The sequence below is a fragment of the Symsagittifera roscoffensis genome, chromosome 3, assembly GCF_963678635.1.
Source record: "Symsagittifera roscoffensis chromosome 3, txSymRosc1.1, whole genome shotgun sequence".
Taxonomy (NCBI): domain Eukaryota; kingdom Metazoa; phylum Xenacoelomorpha; order Acoela; family Convolutidae; genus Symsagittifera; species Symsagittifera roscoffensis.
In genome coordinates this window covers 7,982,900-7,999,775 of record NC_087064.1, presented here as the reverse complement: position 1 = coordinate 7,999,775, position 16,876 = coordinate 7,982,900, and the positions used below count along the sequence as shown (strand labels likewise).

The window sequence follows — 16,876 nt, the reverse complement described above, 5'->3', positions numbered from 1 at the left end:
AAATTCCACTTTCGAATTTAGAAATCATTCACGTTTTTTGTGCCATTTCCACGTTCGTTTTTGGAGAGTACTATTTAGGTTACTTTCAGCAGATGGATTTCCATGGAATTTAAATTATCCGGACAGAACCCATTGAACTAGAAAAGTTAAACTCATTTTTTTCTCAAATTGGTTTGAATTTAGGAAAAAAACGATCAAGACAAAACTTGCTTAGAATTTTAGCAGAATATTTATGGTGCAATTTGTTTTACGAAATTTCGGGACCAAAATTCTTAAAACAAAAAATTGATATTTTTTGGTTCTTTCAGTCAATTAAAAATTACACTTAAACTACCCGGTTGATCACTGGCTTACGTAGCCCAACAAAAATTAAGAAGAGTATACTCTCCAAAACATTGTATAAACCAATTTTGGTTTGATATACAAAAAAAATCGCTCATACTTTATAAAACACCGTTTTTATTAAAAATTATTTTAAAACTATTTGTTCAATTTTTTGGAGAGTATACCCTTCTTAGAATGTAATTTTTGATTGACTAAAAAACCAAAAAAAAATCCATTTTAGGGTAACAGTTTTGTCCCGAATTTAGCAAAACAAATTGCGCCATAAAAATTCTGTTGAACTTCTAATCAAGTTTTGTCTTCATACTTTTTATTGCCTAAAAATAACCCAATTTGAGAAAAAAATGCCTTTTAAATTTCTAGTTCAATGAGTTTTGTCCGGAAAATTTAACTCAGCACTGTATAGTGCTGATTTAAATTAACCGGACACAACGAACAAAACTCAAAATTCAAAGGCTTTCAGTCAAGATCATAATTAGACAAAAGTGAAAAGAAAAGAAGCTCAGAATTTCAGAAATAACTTGACTTCAAATTTTGAAAACCGAATTCAATTATCAGATTTCTCAACATAAAATAAATTTTTCCTATTGACCCATTTCTCAAATTGAAATAAACTTATCGAAAAAATGCCAAACAAAAATTGTTCTAGAAACGCAAAGAGCTTTAAGGCCATCTATTTTGTTCTTTGAAATTCGAAAGTTGAGATGTTTTCATAAAAAAAGTCAGTACTATTTTCTGTTTGCATGCAGTCATGACTTTTTTCCAACTGCCTGTTGGCTATGTTTAAACGTGTCATAGTAGCAATGATATTTAATCTTTTCTCACAACTGAGTTCAAAATACTCCATTCTGATCATTTTGCATTTACTTTCTTTTCGAATTTTGTGTTTATGTTAGTTATAAACCAACTCAGAACTTAATGTTTTCCTCTTTTTTCACTTTAACTGTTACAGATTTCGGTAGCCTCAAATTGTGTCGTTTCAAAAGGGTTAAATACCTTTGTGAGAGCAATTGTCTTTTACTCAACTGCATTTTAGACAACAATTAATCAACAGAATTTCAAACTATATTTACGCGGGTGCATTTCAGACCACATTTTACCCATCTGAACATCAGATTACATTTTACCCATCTGCACATGACAATTTCTAAACCTTAAAAAACTATTAAATGAAAAAATAGCCAGCACACGTTTGAGAAGTGTAAAAAACTCCAGGAAACGAAAAAAAAATAAAAGAGAATTTTGAAGAGTTTTAAATTTTGTCAGAGGCAAAACGGAGTATCGTATGACCTGCGAAACAACGAAAGCGTAGCATTGTACGCTACCAAATAGAAGGCGAGATGGAAATAAGTAAGTCGAAAAAAAAACATTCTTTCATTTATTCAAATACGAAAAATTTCATTTCAGAAAAACCGACGAGAAACACAGCCATTAGCATGATAGCTTTAATACCAGTCAGAGTTACTAAAATTACAAACTGCAGGAGTTATTTAACGACAATTGAGACTACAATGAAAACTGCTAAAATCTATTGAAAAATACCGTGGTGTGGCCACTAAGCCGATAAAACATAAGCCGACAAACAATAGAACGACCAATCAATTTTTTCGCGAAAAAAAAATTATTTCAGAAAGTAAAAAAAAAACACTCAAACCCAAGATTATAGGGTGCAAAAGCTGCGCATTTCCTCCAGAGCAAGAGGGAAACGATCTGGAAGTTCCTAAGGTTCAATAATACAGCAGCATCCATTTCTTACAAGTTTGTAACGGGAATAAGTTGTTAACGGGAAAAAAGTCTTGTTCCAGATTACAACAGGCTTGCTCTCGCAAAAGTAAATAAAAAATATAGCACGTCAAAGCTCTTTGAATTCAATTTTTTTAAGTCAGTTTTTGAAGCTAAAAGTCACTCAATTTTTGTGACCTTTACACTTTTGCTTTTCGAAAGGAGAGTTTGCCTTCCTTCAACAGAGAAAATGAACTGAACTTACAAATAAATCAAAATTCAAACTGCAAAAACTCATATTTGAGCGTGAACAAGTTTTAATACTACTCTTGCCGGAAAATCATCACCGACCTATATAAGTGAAAATCACTGCATTCTTTTACGGTTGATTAAATGCTAGGAGCTCATTCTTTGCTCAAACAAAACCTTAATTAAAAAAATTGAACATATTCGTTACCAAAATTGTCCAGCTCCTAATAATAGCACTTTCACATAGCTTACCATAAAAAATAGACCATGTTTGACTGCCAAGATGTCAATGCTGCGTGAAAACTGGAACGATGTAGATCCTGCATCTCTTTCATGGTGTGCTCTGAAAACAAAAAAATGCTATGCAAGACAAAACGTGAACATAACGACTGGCAGGCGTGCGATGGTCAAAAGAAACCTGCAACCGCCAAAATCAACTATCGTCCGGAACAATCATAAGTTCGCAATCTATTATTTCCGAAGTAATTTTTTGAATTATGATTCAGATTTTGCATTCAATATTGATCCCGCATTTCAAATGTACTCAAATCCCTTAAGCTCAGATGTCTCGTTTAAAATTGATTTTATGTTGCTGTTGCCGAATCAATTTTTAGCATCAAAAATGTTCAATTAAAACTTCCTAGAAACCAAATGAATAATCTGCTGCTGTCTATGCAAGTTTATTGCAACTATTTTAGTGCAATTCATCTACATTTAAAAAAAATACGGCATAATACGACATATTTACCGTTTCTTCAAAATACTGTTTTACAGCCGTTTGCCAAAGATATAAACAGCTACAATTCGCAGCTGTTTGTATCTTTAAAAAATACGCCGAAAAGGTTTTTTATTTGTCAAATAGATTCTGCCTTCTAATATCGGCCAAAAGTTTAACCACAGAGCGAGAAACCGATGAGATTTAAGCTGTCGATAATTCAATCCGGAGTCTATGGGGACCGATCGTTTAGCAGACCATCTTTTAGCATAAAAAGTGAAAAATGAGTCTTTAAGCAGACCGACGTAATAAAGTGATGCATGATTGATTGAAAGACTCAAAAAGACGCTCAGTATTGGGTCAAGCTTCCCCAATTAAGACAACTATCCAACTATCTCACGATTTGTCAGCAAAACTATCAACTTCAAAAACGCAACAGTCTAAATGAGCGGCAAAACCAAGATTTACACGCACAATAACATTTGTGCCGAATAGAAACGCAGTGGAGCAAGCGGTCGCTAATCGCCAACTTCCCATTTGAAGTTAGCTTTCTGACTTGCCAATTGTTGTGAGTCTGCTAAAAAAAAATTGGTCTGCTAAAATCTCTAGCACCGGAGTTTATAAACCAAAACTATGAAAACACACTTCTCCATTTCAAGTATTTCCTTTAATTTTCTAAGGTTTCTGTTATTAAATTAGTTATAAAATTCTAATTAGTCATGAAAAAAAATCAGTGTGGACGATTCACCATTTGCGGAAATACGGTCTAAAGTTAACCACGAAACGGGTAAAATTTGGCTGAATTTGGTTAATCCCAAACTACACAGAAAGCAAGGAGTCAAAACGAGCCTCTTTTGTATAAAGAGTAAGCTGAGTATCATCTCCAAAACATTCAGCAAAAAGCTTAAACATTGTTCGAAAAAAATTGCTACCTTATATAGTAAAATGACCATTTTTGGCCACCAATCGAAAATAAATTTATACCATAACCAACTGACAGTGGTAAAAGAGTAATGAACGCAAAAAAAAAACAGAAAAAAAGTTGAGTTGTTGGAATTTTGTTTTTAGAATTTTAGAAAAAAAAATTATGTGGCCTTAAAGCTCTTTGAATTTCAAGAACAATTTATCATTGACATTTTTTAAAATAACATAGCCAACTGACAGTTGGAAAAGAGTAATGAATGCAAGGAAACTGGAAAAAAACCAACAGGTTTTTACAAAAATCTTCAACTTTTGAATTTCGAAGAAGCTTATTTGTAAAACAATCTATGATGGACAATTTTTTCTTAAAATTAACCCGATTTGAGACCCAACTGAATCAATAGGTAAAACTTTTATTTCGCTGGGAAATCTGGTATATATTTCAATTTTCGAAATTAGAAGTTGATCACGCTTTTCGTGACCTTTACACTTTTGCTCTTCGATAGTGGAGTTTGCCCTCCTTTCAACAAAGGAAATGCACTGAACTTAAAAAGAAATCACAAGTCAAACCGCGGAAAATCAAAATTGAGCGTGACCAAATTTTAAGACTTTTTCTTAAAAAAAACAAAAAATCAGCGAGACCTATATAAGAGTACTCACTACGTTCATTACTCTTAAAAACCAACTCAATTTAAGAAAATTGGATCAATAGGTATAACTTTTATTCCGCTGGAAAATCTGAAAAGTTAACTTGAAGTCAATCATATTTTTTGCGACCTTTACACTTCTGCTGTTCGATACAGGAGTTTGCCTTCCTTTTGAAGATCAAAGGAAATTAAACAAAACTTAAAAAGAAAACATAATGAGCGTGAACAGACTTCTTCCTGAAAAAAATCAGAAAGCAGCAAAAAATATATAAGAGACTTGTGTACGTTCATTACTCTAATAAGCAGTTTTTTTAAGCAGTTGAATCGCTAGTTTTCGCGTAATTTTCTAATAAACACAGCCAATTCTAAAAATTGTCGAAGTAGCACCTGAAATTTTACCTATAAACGTGTGTTTAAAGGTTCCTATTTTAACCATTTTGTGTGGATAAAATATACCAACGGGTTTTTTTCTTTTATACGGCCCTACAGCTGATCTTTTAGTTTTCTTTGAAAGTTTGATCATGCCGCTCGATTCTGATTGGTTGAAAACATTATCAGCAAAGAAAAATCTGTTTTTCCAGTAAAAACGGAAGCTCAATTAACACTCGCTTTCGGCTATCAAATGTCCCAAATCAGCAACAGACAAGATGACGCCCTAAAAATAGTTGAAACAAGCTAAGATTTAAACATATATATTCAAGTTACTGTAAATATGTTCGGCGAAGATATCCGAGTACTCGATTGCTTGAGACCTTCCCGGCTAGGGCCAATATGGAAAACATCCAATCAAAATTGTTAAGAAAGCTCGTTATATCTTTAAGACCTTTTTAGTTACATTTTCTCATGGCCTTGAAAAAAGGATCTGATCCCTATTTACCAGATTCCGCATAAAATACTAGGAAGGAATGAAAGTCCGAAATTCGACATAAATTAGGTATTGGAAACCAGCAACTCTTAAACTCAATAGGTGTTTTGCAATGCTGACTGTTTGATTTCAGGTCGACTAGCTCGTTGATTAAATCGAGAATTTTCTGATTTCACTTTCAAATGGCAATATGATGTGATGTTTAGTCATATGGAAGGATCTAATACACCCCATGATGTTAAAAAAGTTCCGAGTATTTAAGTATTAAGCGCCATCTCCTCTAAATCGTGAGACCATCCAACCATGTTTTTTTCTATATCGATTTAAAGGTTCTGTGATTGTCAAAGACTTGTTACTACTTTATGAAGAGCTGTCACGTAAAACTGCTTCATGAGGAGCTGTTACTCGTGATTTGGAGAGTATGAGACATCGGATCGCTTTGGTTCAAAAAATGGCTTCGTTTCGTTAATTAGGACGGTTATGTCCGAAGCTTTTTCAAAAAATGTACTTAGGGCATACAATTGTGGTACTTGTAATTTGGAATTCGACGGTAATTTTGAATTCGGTTGTTTCACTATCCTCGACATTTTCATTTTCATTCTATGTTCAATTTTGCCACTCGGAGCAAGCCAAAAGCCAAATTTGCTTTCTTCAGTCATTAATTTGATGTAACTTTTGCAATTGCCGCGTATCAACAAGGGAACTCCGCTGATTTAGGACTTCAAATCGTGTAAAACTCAGCCTTGCTTAAAAAACGCAAAACAGGCAAGAACTAAAAAAAAGTCTATGCTATGATATTGCTATGGGAGCTTCTATATGATGATGGTTCGGTGATCATCGCTGATACATAGGCGAACGATCCTTAAAATGAAAACGAGAAAAGCTGCTAAGGAAAACCAAGGGATGCCTATGAAGATTCCTCAACCAAAGCTGTTTATCTAAAGAACGTACATCACTCAAGCTCTTTTCGGGATGCTGCGGGACCCTCTGGGTTGGCGGTCCATTCAATCTATTGTAAGTTATACTATCTCTGTGAGCTGCACAAAAGCAGTGACAACAAAGATAAACGCAACTCAGTTCAAGGCTAGATTGTCAAAAGTGTAACAGATTAGCACGCCCTTGTTTTAGAACCAACAACCATGTGGACATCGATGCAACTAAGTCTGAAGTCACCTCCAGCTTTTTCTAGCCTGGATCAACGTTAAGTGCTGAAGGCGGCTGTACTCCAGCTAACTCTTCAAGATGTGCTGTTAATAAGCGCAGGATAAAAAAAACTTATATATCCCGACCTCCCGGCACGTTTTCTCAAGATCCCGCAATAACTAACTATCAGATCAGCTGTGATTTAATGTAGCTAGATATGAACTCCAATTAGGTCAAACCTGCTGCGGCTACGCATTAATGACTTCGCCAAGTGGCCGGGGGAAGGCGTGGGAATTAGTTTAGTCATGTAAAGCGGACAAAATCAATCATACAGGGATAAAATACCGACTTCACAAGCAGAACAATCGTAAATTACGGAATAAGCAGACAAACTAAAATCGATTCATTGATTGGGTTCGAAAAGTTTTTGAGATGATATTTTTCTTAAATAGGACTCGGAAAAATTATTCGTTGTCTCAATTGGTTTGGTCAAATAGAGCGGGCAACATCATTCATACAAACAAGCTAAACCCAAAACCAATGAACCAGACCGTTCTCAAAGAAAACCTTTAATTAATATGAAAGCATTGAGCACTGTTCTGAAGAAAAATGTAACAAAGATACGACGAGCTGTAATAAGAAGCGAAAAAACGTGCAACAGTCAGGGCAACCCCTTTTGTAAAAAGAGCCAAATATTAGCTCAAAACGCGGTGTTGAAGAACAACGAAATCGACCAATCTCCCTTTTTACAGTGAATCTGGTACCAGGCTAGAACTGAGTTTCACAACCATTCGGCTGCAGAAAAAAAAATACTGCCTTACAAAAATGACAGGGTAAATCAAACAGACAAGTAACACCAAATATAAGCTTGCCTTTGAAATTTTCACTTTGCAGTGTTTACTTGAGAAAAAACATAGCAACTGACTAAAATCAAAATAAAAACTCTGAGGGATCCCTGTAAGGCTACCGTTACTTAAAAAACTATTTAATCTACTAGTAGAAAAAGTGGTGTGGCGGATAAGCAGGCGATACTTCCCACTCATAAGATTACTTTGACATATTAAAGGACTTGGAAAATCTACATGGTACTTAAAATTGCATGCAACTACCAGAAAGAAATAATTAGGAAACACCTTTGTTTAGAGAAATTAGTTTTCGTTCACCGGGATTCTTTGCACAGAAAAACAAAATATTTCCGCAAAACAAAAGAAAGAAACCCAAAAGAAGGTTTTGTCTTTGAGATTTCTGACTTCAAAGTGTTGACTTGCCAGATGAGTTTATTTTCACAAAAACTGCGAGATCTTTGGGCTGCGCAAACCCGTGTGTTGAAAAATAATATATTGAATTGTGCGTCTCTGTTTGCATCAAACTCAACTCAGACTGCTGATACACATAGGTGCATGGTTGCATCTGTTGCAATGGAGAGTTACATAGGCACAAAATAAAAAAAAAACGGTTACTTGGTCGGAAGGCCCAAGATTTTTCAGCATTGCATCGTGGCAGCTAGATTCTGTGACATTGCTCATCTCTTCCTTCTCTTCGTGGTCCAGGTGCATTGTCCAAATTTTGATAAAAGCCGCTTTCAAAGGAATGCAAGATTTTCTCAATCTTCAAGCTCCATCTCAACTTCAATGAGCTAAGAGATGTCGACAGCTTTTAGTGAAGCGCTGATTACGTTTTCGGAGACTTCTCGTCCTTTCTTCCGTTAAAAATCTGTTTTGGGCATTCGCCATGTCTACACTTCTCACAGATTAAAAATTGGTGCGTACCAATGTGCACATTCCTTGAAATTTACGTGGACGATAAACGGTTCCTTGGTCGGACGGCCTGATATTTATCAGCATTGAATCGTAGCAGCTAAAATCTGTGACATTGCTCATCTCTTCCGTCTCTTCATGGTCCAGGTGTACTGTCCAAAAATTGGTAGAAGCCACCTTCAAACGAATGCGATGTTTCCTCATTCTTAAAGCTACATCTTAACTTCAATGAGCTGTTTTTTCACCAGCTTCTGAGATGTCGAGGGCTTTAAGTGAAGCGCTGATTACATTTTCGGAGACTTCTCGTCCTTTCTTCCGTTAAAACTGTCTTCTGGGCAAACGCCATTTCTACACTTCTAACAGATTATTTTTAATTGCTCAACAATGTGCACATCAACTGAAATTTGGAATTGATTTTGACCTCAACAGACAGGTACTCTCGCATGAACACTCCTTTGATTTGTCCCATGCAGTTGTCATTTGAAGCGTCACTGTTCTCTAGCATTTGCACTAACTACAAGTAAAATTAAATTGCCTTTACTGTCGATTTACGAACTGCACCGTTTAGGGTAGCTAAGACTAGCAGATCGGGCGTTGAGTACATTCATTGGTCTTTTTCATCGACAAGAATTTGTTCAAACTTCAGCACGTGTCATTATTTAATTGCGGGTTACATAAATGATCCTCCTTAAGGCAATGAGACTACTAAGTATAATTTTTCTAATTAGTGCTTTAGGTGGCTAAAAAAGCGGCAATACGCAGTAACAAGAACTTCAAACAACAAATGATGCAGTTGAAAAGCTATTAAACATATAAACTAACTTTAAAATGATTTTGCGATGTTCTTGATAACTTTCAGTCTAGATATGAGCTCCAATCTCAGCGCAGACAAAGTGAAGTTACAGGAAAACTCTTTTTGGAAAATAAATCGAAGGTCGGCTCAAAAGCAGTTTTATAGAGCATGCTCCAAACCTCCTCCTGTCTCATCCTCGACTTGGTACCAGGCAGTAGCAGAGTTTGAACAACCATACAGCAGTATGTTGAAAATAAGAATATGCAACAGCAACAAAAAAACAGTAAGCCAACAGATGAATAGCCTTAAAATAACGCTAAACTGACAGTAAGAGAGAATCACAACAACATAAGCAAAAAAAAACAAAATAAAAAATTCAACCACCTCTAAATCCAACTTAAGTTTCGGGCAACCCTCTAGCTTATGAAAAAGCTCAAAAAATTGAATAGAAAAACACTGCATCAGAAAACAAACTTACAGCTTTATTTCAACACAAAGTTCCAAAGCTTTGATAAAAACTAGCAGTATCCAATAAAACGTGACATCCTTCGAACTCAATTTATCAAAAGATTACAGTTGTCTTCAACAAAACAAACGTTTTCGTTTCTACCCATATTAACACTGCTTAATCTGTTTTGTCCGTAAAATGAATTGCGTCGACCATAACCTGCAGATCATGAAGTCATAAGAAAAAAATGGAAATGTGATTTATATTCAGAAAATCTGATTTTTATTCAGAAGTTACACCAAACAGCAATGTTAAAAGAAAACCAAACAGCAATGTTAAACCTCTACACTGGAAGGAAACATTATTTAGCTGAAACTGTTAAGCCTTGAATACTACAAGAAGTACTAAGAGAACTTACATATCATCCTTAGGGCAGACAAAAGCATAGCCAGAAGAAACTTTTACAAATCAAATCATGGGTCCTTTCTTACAGTTTTATGCAGCAACATGCTCGAACCTTCCTCCTTTTTCATCCTGGAATGATGGAACTCAAGCCAACCAGCAACAGCGGTAACAAGCAACCAACAGTAGATTGGAGAAAGGAAAAAGTAACGGAGAAACAAAAAACAGAAACCCACCAGACGATTCGCTTGAATATACCGCTGAACTGACATTTAGAAAAAAATCTCAACCACAAAACAACAAAACACGCAAAAAAACTGTATCACTTCCAGAAATTTAGAATGAAAATTTTAAGATTGCATTAGAAAATAAGGCTTAGCTCCATAGTAAAAAAACGAATTTCGAAAATGATAACAATTAGCAGCACCAAAGAAAATCTGGCGCTACATCAAAATTATTTAAGCAAAATTTTGCAAATCTGAACTTTTGTTCAGAAACATTCAAATCAATTTTTTGCAGCATTGGAGATCATTTACACAGAACACTACGCAGTCAAGATAATCAAAATCCGCGTTAAAACAAAGATAAGTTGCACATACTTCTGCAGGGCGCAACATGAGCAAAACTGATACCAGCAAAACCTCTTGTCTCCCAAAAACTGAAGTTTTGCAATCTCTCCCATGCAACGATATTGTAATTGATTTTTTAAAAATCTGTTTTTTGCAGTTCTGATACAGCAGTTTTGAAGGCTCAGAGAGATAGATAGTCTGTGTATCGTTTAAAGTTTGGACTCTGCAACATTTCGGGTGGAAGATTGTTCCACTCTCGTAGGGATTTCAGCCAGCGGTTAAATTGGGCAAAGTCTTTCATTCCTCGCTTACTCATGATTCGAAACGGATGGCGTCTTGATTGCGCTCTAGTCAGTTTTGCGGGATTTCTGAAAACAGGTTCGAGGTGCTTTCTTGCTCTGGGTGGGCCTTTCTTCTTCACTGCTACTTAAAAACTTATATAAAAACTTTAAATTATATTTTCATCATAAGACGCAGACAACGATTAATTTGACGCACAAAGCTAAGAAACTACAAATACCATTAGGTCTATGATAATAAAATCAACTAGCATTAAGCGCACCTCCGGTGCTTGGAAATTTTAACAACTCGTTAAAAACCGTAAGCAATGGAAGAGAAATATGCATCCCTTGAGTGTACTCTGACAGCACCGGGTAACAGGGTTGGTTATTTCAAATTAAAAAAAAATTATCCAATTTTTCAATTCAAATTTTTAGAAACCATGAAGTTTTTTATATCTGTTCCTTGAAAAATTTCAAAATTAATTAAGAAACATCACATCTCGCAATCAAAAAACAATTGGGCAGAGGTGATTGCATGCAAAATTTGCAACTCCTGAGAAAGCTCTTACAATACCCAACTACAGCGTTCGGAATTTCAAATTTTGAGAAACTTCAAAATTAAGTTTAAAAATCTTTTTTCAAAAACCAGAAAAAAACGTCATATCTCGAAAAACAGCCAAAGGATTTGAACAGCAACAATTGGATGCATTATTCGCAATCCCTGAGATTACTCTGCCAACCCTAACTGCAGGGGGCCATGAGATTTAAAACTTCAAAAAAAAGTTTAATTTAAGTTTTCTGAAAACTTTTTGAAAAAAGAAAATAACAAACGTGATATCTGGAAAACTACAAAGACTTGAGCAATCACATTAGAAGTTAAGATTCGCAACCCCTGAGACCTTGAGCGTACTGTGACAACCCCCAACTACAGGGTTGTGAAATTCAATTTTAGAAACAAAATTAAATTTAGGTTTTCTGAAAACTTTTTGAAAAAAAAAACACAAAAAACGACATTTCTTGAACTCTACAAGGATTTGAGCAATCATAATTGGAAGCAAAAATCACAACTCCTGGGAGTACCATGAAAGAGCCTCACTAAATAATTGAATATCTTAGTTCCTTGAAAAATCCTAAAAGACATCAAATCTCGAAAACTACAAAGATTTGAGCAGTCATTTTCAGAGGCAAGATTTGCAACCACTGAGAGTATCCTCATCGATTCCAACAAAGACATTCAGATCTTCAAAATTTTTGAATTTTTCATATTTAAAAAAAAATTTATATCTAAGTTTTTTGAAAAGTTGAAAAAGTAATAAAAAAAATGTAGTATCTCGAAAACTACAAGGATCTGAGACGTGAAATTTGGAGGCAAGATTAACAACCCCTGAAAATACCCTGACAGCACCAACTACAGAGTTGAGAATTTCAAATTTTCAGAAACTTTTTAAAATTGTGTTTTCTAGAAAATTTTGAAAAATCTCGAAAATTGCCTTTCTCGTAACTATTAGGAAGTGGTTATCCATATATGGAGGCCAGAATCTCAAAAGCTGGGAAACCCGACAGCATCCCACTATTGGCTTGCTAATTTCAAACTTGGTGAAATAAACTGGAAAATCGAAAAAAAATCTTAAGCGTTGCAATATACGATATAGCTTCAGCGTTCAAAAATTCTTTTGTTAAACATGCAAAATACGTTGAAAAAGCTTAAACATGGCGAGACAATGAAGCCAGCATTTGAATATGTACAAAAATCTACTTTAAATTTCTGCAGCTTTGCAAGCACATATCTATTTCTTGAAAAATAAATCAAAAGTGTTGAAAAAAAAATCAACAAAACACGATATAACTTTCGAACTAGCTTCGAGCTCAAGTTAAGAAATTCAAAACACATACAAACTATTTGAAAACTCCATGGATCGTTTTTTTGAGTTCTATGAAAAATTGTAAAAGGGAAAACAAAAATAAGCAGTAGAAATAATTAACACAGAAAACAAGGAATAGATATGTAGCTTGATGCTGTTACTTCAGCTTTAATACCTATGAAAATAAAAAAAAACAGAAAAAAGCAAATGTCAGAATAAATTTAATTATTATCACTCAATTAGTAGAGCAGCACAATCAAAATCTTCTTTATCCTAAACTTATGAGAAGGGAATGCTACGGTGCAAGGAAAAAGTGTCGCAAACGAAACAAACAAAAATTACACAACATCAGCTGCCTGCAGTTTGACACTCTGCTGACTCAATTCTTTACTGTTTCAAACTAGAAACAGATAAACTGCCAGTATGAATAAACTTTGTCAACCAAAAAAGCCTAACGATAACCTGAGAATAAGATAGACTTCAACGAGAAGCGAAAAAACGTTCAACTGTCGGGTAAAACCTTTTTGTAAAAGGAGCCATAATAGCTCAAAACACGGTGTTGAAGAACAACGAAATCGACCAATCTCCCTTCCTACAGTGAGCCCGGTACCAGGCTAATACTGAGTTTCACAACCATTCGGCTGCAGAAAAAGAAAAACACTGCCTTACAAAAAATGACAGGGTAAATCAAACAGACAAGTAATACCAAATATACGCTTGCCTTTGAAATTTCCACTTTGCAGTAATTACTTGAAAAAACCTGAGCAACTAACTAAGATCATAAAAAAACTCTCAATGGATCCCTCTTAATCTAAGGCTAGCGTTACTTAAAAATCTATTTTATCTACTAGTAGAAAAAGTGGTGTAGCAGAAGAGCAGGCGATACTTCCCACTCATAAGAATGCTTTGACATATTAAAGGACTTGGAAAACATACATCGTACTTGAAATTTGATGCAACCATCAGAAAGAAACCTAAAACAAGGTTTTGTCTGAGATTTCTGCCTTCACAGCTTGGCTTGCTACATGTGTTAATTTTCACAAAATTTGCGAGATCTTTGGGCTGCACAAACCCTCAAGTTGAAAAAGGAAACATTGAATTGAGCGTCTCTGTTTGCATCAAACTCAACTCAGCCTGCTGATCGTCATAGATGTATCGTTATGAAGACTTCTATAGTTTCGGAAGTAAAAAAAAGGTTCCTAGGTCGGATATTTATCAGCATTGAATCGTGGTAGCTGTGACAATGCCCATCTCTTCCTTCTCTTCGTAGTCCAGGTGCATTTTTCTAACTTTGGTAAAAGCCGCCTTTAAACGAATGCGATGTTTTCTCACTCTTAAAGCTACATCTTAACTTCAATGAGCTGTTTTTTCACCAGCTTCTGAGATAACAACAACTTTTAGTGATGCGCTGATTACGTTTTCGGAGACTTCTCGCCCTTTCTTCCGTTAAAACTGGGCATTCGCCATTTCTTCAGTTTAAACAGATAAAATATAGTTGCTTACTAATCTGCACATGCACTGAAATTTAGAATTGGTTTTGACCTCAACAGACAGTTATTCTCGCATGAACACTCTTTTGATTTGTTCCATGCGGTTGTCATTTGAAGCGTCGCTATTCTCTTGCATTTGTGCTAATTCCGTACAAAATTGAATCGCCTTTACTGTCGAATTACGAACTGCACTGTTTGAGGGAGCTAAGACTAGCAGATCGGGTGTGATGTACATTCATTGGTTTTTTTAATCCATATTACAGCTGTCTTCAACAAAACAAACGTTTTCGTTTCTACCCATTTTAACACTGCTTAATCTGTTTTGTCCGTAAAATTAATTGCGTCGACCATAACCTGCAGATCATGAAGTCTTCAGAAAAAATGGAAATGTGATTTATGTTCAGAAACTTGTGATTTTTGTTCAGAAAAACTGATTTTTATTCAGAAGTTACAACAAACAGCAATGTTAAAAGAAAACCAAACCGCAATGTTAAACCTCTACACTGGAAGACAACATTATTTAGCTGAAACTGTTAAGCCTTGAATACTATAAGAAGTACTAAGAGAACTTACATATCGTCCTTAGGGCAGACAAAAACATAGCCAGAAGAAATTTTTACAAATGAAATCATGGGTCCTTTCTTACAGTTTTATGCAGCAACATGCTCGAACCTTCCTCCTTTCCCATCAGAAACTTTCAAATCAATTTTTTGCAGCATTGGAGATCATTTACACAGAACACTACGCAGTCAAGATAATCAAAATCCGCGTTAGAAACAAAGAAACGTTGCACATACTTCTGCAGGGCGCAACATGAGCAAAACTGATACAAGCAAAACCTCTTGTCTCCCAAAAACTGAACGATATTGTAATTGATTTTTAAAAATCTGTGGTTTTTGCAGTTCTGATACAGCAGTTTTGAAGGCTCAGAGAGATAGTTAGTCTGTGTATCGTGTAAAGTTTGGATTCTGAAACATTTCGGGTGGAAGATTGTTCCACTCTCGTAGGGCTTTCAGCCAGCGGTTAAATTGGGCAAAGTCTTTCATTCCTCACTTAATCATGATTCGAAACGGATGGCATCTTGATTGCGCTCTAGTCAGTTTTGCGGGATTTCTGAAAACAGGTTTGAGGTGCTCTCTTGCTCTGGGTGGGCCTTTCTTCTTCACTGCTACTTAAAAATTTATATAAAAAGTTTAAAGTATATTTTCATCACAAGACGCAGAAAACGATTTATTTGACGCACAAAGCTAAGAAACTACAAATACCATTAGGTCTATGATAATAAAATCAACTAGCATTAAACGCACCTCCGGTGCTTGGAATTTTTAACAACTCGTTAAAAACCGTCAACAATGAAAAAGAAATCTGCATCCCTTGAGTGTACTCTGACAGCACCGGGTAACAGTGTTGGTAATTTCAAATTTTAAAAAAAATTATCCAATTTTTTAATTCAAATTTTTAGAAACCATGAAGTTTTTTTATATCTGTTCTTTGAAAAATTTCAAAAATAATTAGGAAACATCACATCTCGAAATTAAAAACCAATTGGGCAGAGGTGATTGCATGCAAAATTTGGAACTCCTGAGAAAGCTCTTACAGTACCCAACTACAGCGTTCGGAATTTCAAATTTTGAGAAACTTCAAATTAAGTTTAAAAAACTTTTTTAAAAACCAGAAAAAAAACGTCATATCTCGAAAAACAACCAAAGGATTTGAACAGCAAAAATTGGATGCATTATTCGAAATCCCTGAGATTACTCTGCCAGCCCCAACTGCAGGGGGTCAGGAACTTTAAAACTTCAAAAAAAAAGTTAAATTTAAGTTTTCTGAAATTTTTTTGAAAAAAAGAAAATAACAAACGTGATATCTGGAAAACTACGAAGACTTGAGCAGTCACATTAGGAGGTAAGATTCGCAACCCCTGAGACCTTGAGCGTACTCTGACAGCCCCCAACTACAGGGTTGTGCAATTCAATTTTAGAAACAAATCTAAATTAAGGTTTTCTGAAAACTTTTTGAAAAAAAAAACACAAAAAACGACATATCTTGAACTCTACAAGGATTTGAGCAATCATATTTGGAAGCAAAAATCACAACTCCTGGGAATACCACGAAAGAGCCTCACTAAATAATTGAATATCTTAGTTCTTTGAAAAATCCTAAAAGACATCAAATCTCGAGAACTACAAAGATTTGAGCAGTCATTTTCAGAGGCAAGATTTGCAACCACTGAGAGTATCCTCATCGATTCCAACAAAGATATTCAGATCTTCAAAATTTTTGAATTTTTCATATTTTAAAAAAAAATTTATATCTAAGTTTTTTGAAAAGTTGAAAAAGTAATAAAAAAAATGTAGTATCTCGAAAACTACAAGGATCTGAGACGTGAAATTTGGAGGCAAGATTAACAACCCCTGAGAATACTCTGACAGCACCAACTACAGATTTGAGAACTTCAAATTTTCAGAAACTTTTGAAAATTGTGTTTTCTAGAAAATTTTGAAAAATCTCGAAAATTGCCTTTCTCGTAACTATTAGGAAGTGGTTTTTTTTTGAGTTCTAAGAAAAATTGAAAAAGGGAAAACAAAAATAAGCAGTAGAAATAATTAACACAGAAAACAAGGAATAGATATGTAGCTTGATACTGTTACTTCAGCTTTAATACCTATG

The 16,876-nt window shown here is 34.9% G+C and overlaps 1 protein-coding gene across 1 annotated transcript in view; it reads right to left on the bottom strand.

The window, feature by feature from the left end:
* Window positions 1-16,876, bottom strand: part of LOC134842519 (uncharacterized) — a 56,284-nt gene that overhangs the window by 4,077 nt on the left and 35,331 nt on the right. The window contains exon 3 of the mRNA XM_063858901.1: window positions 2,566-2,656. The gene's annotated coding sequence lies outside the window, so the exon portion shown is untranslated. The remainder of the gene's footprint in view (window positions 1-2,565; window positions 2,657-16,876) is intronic.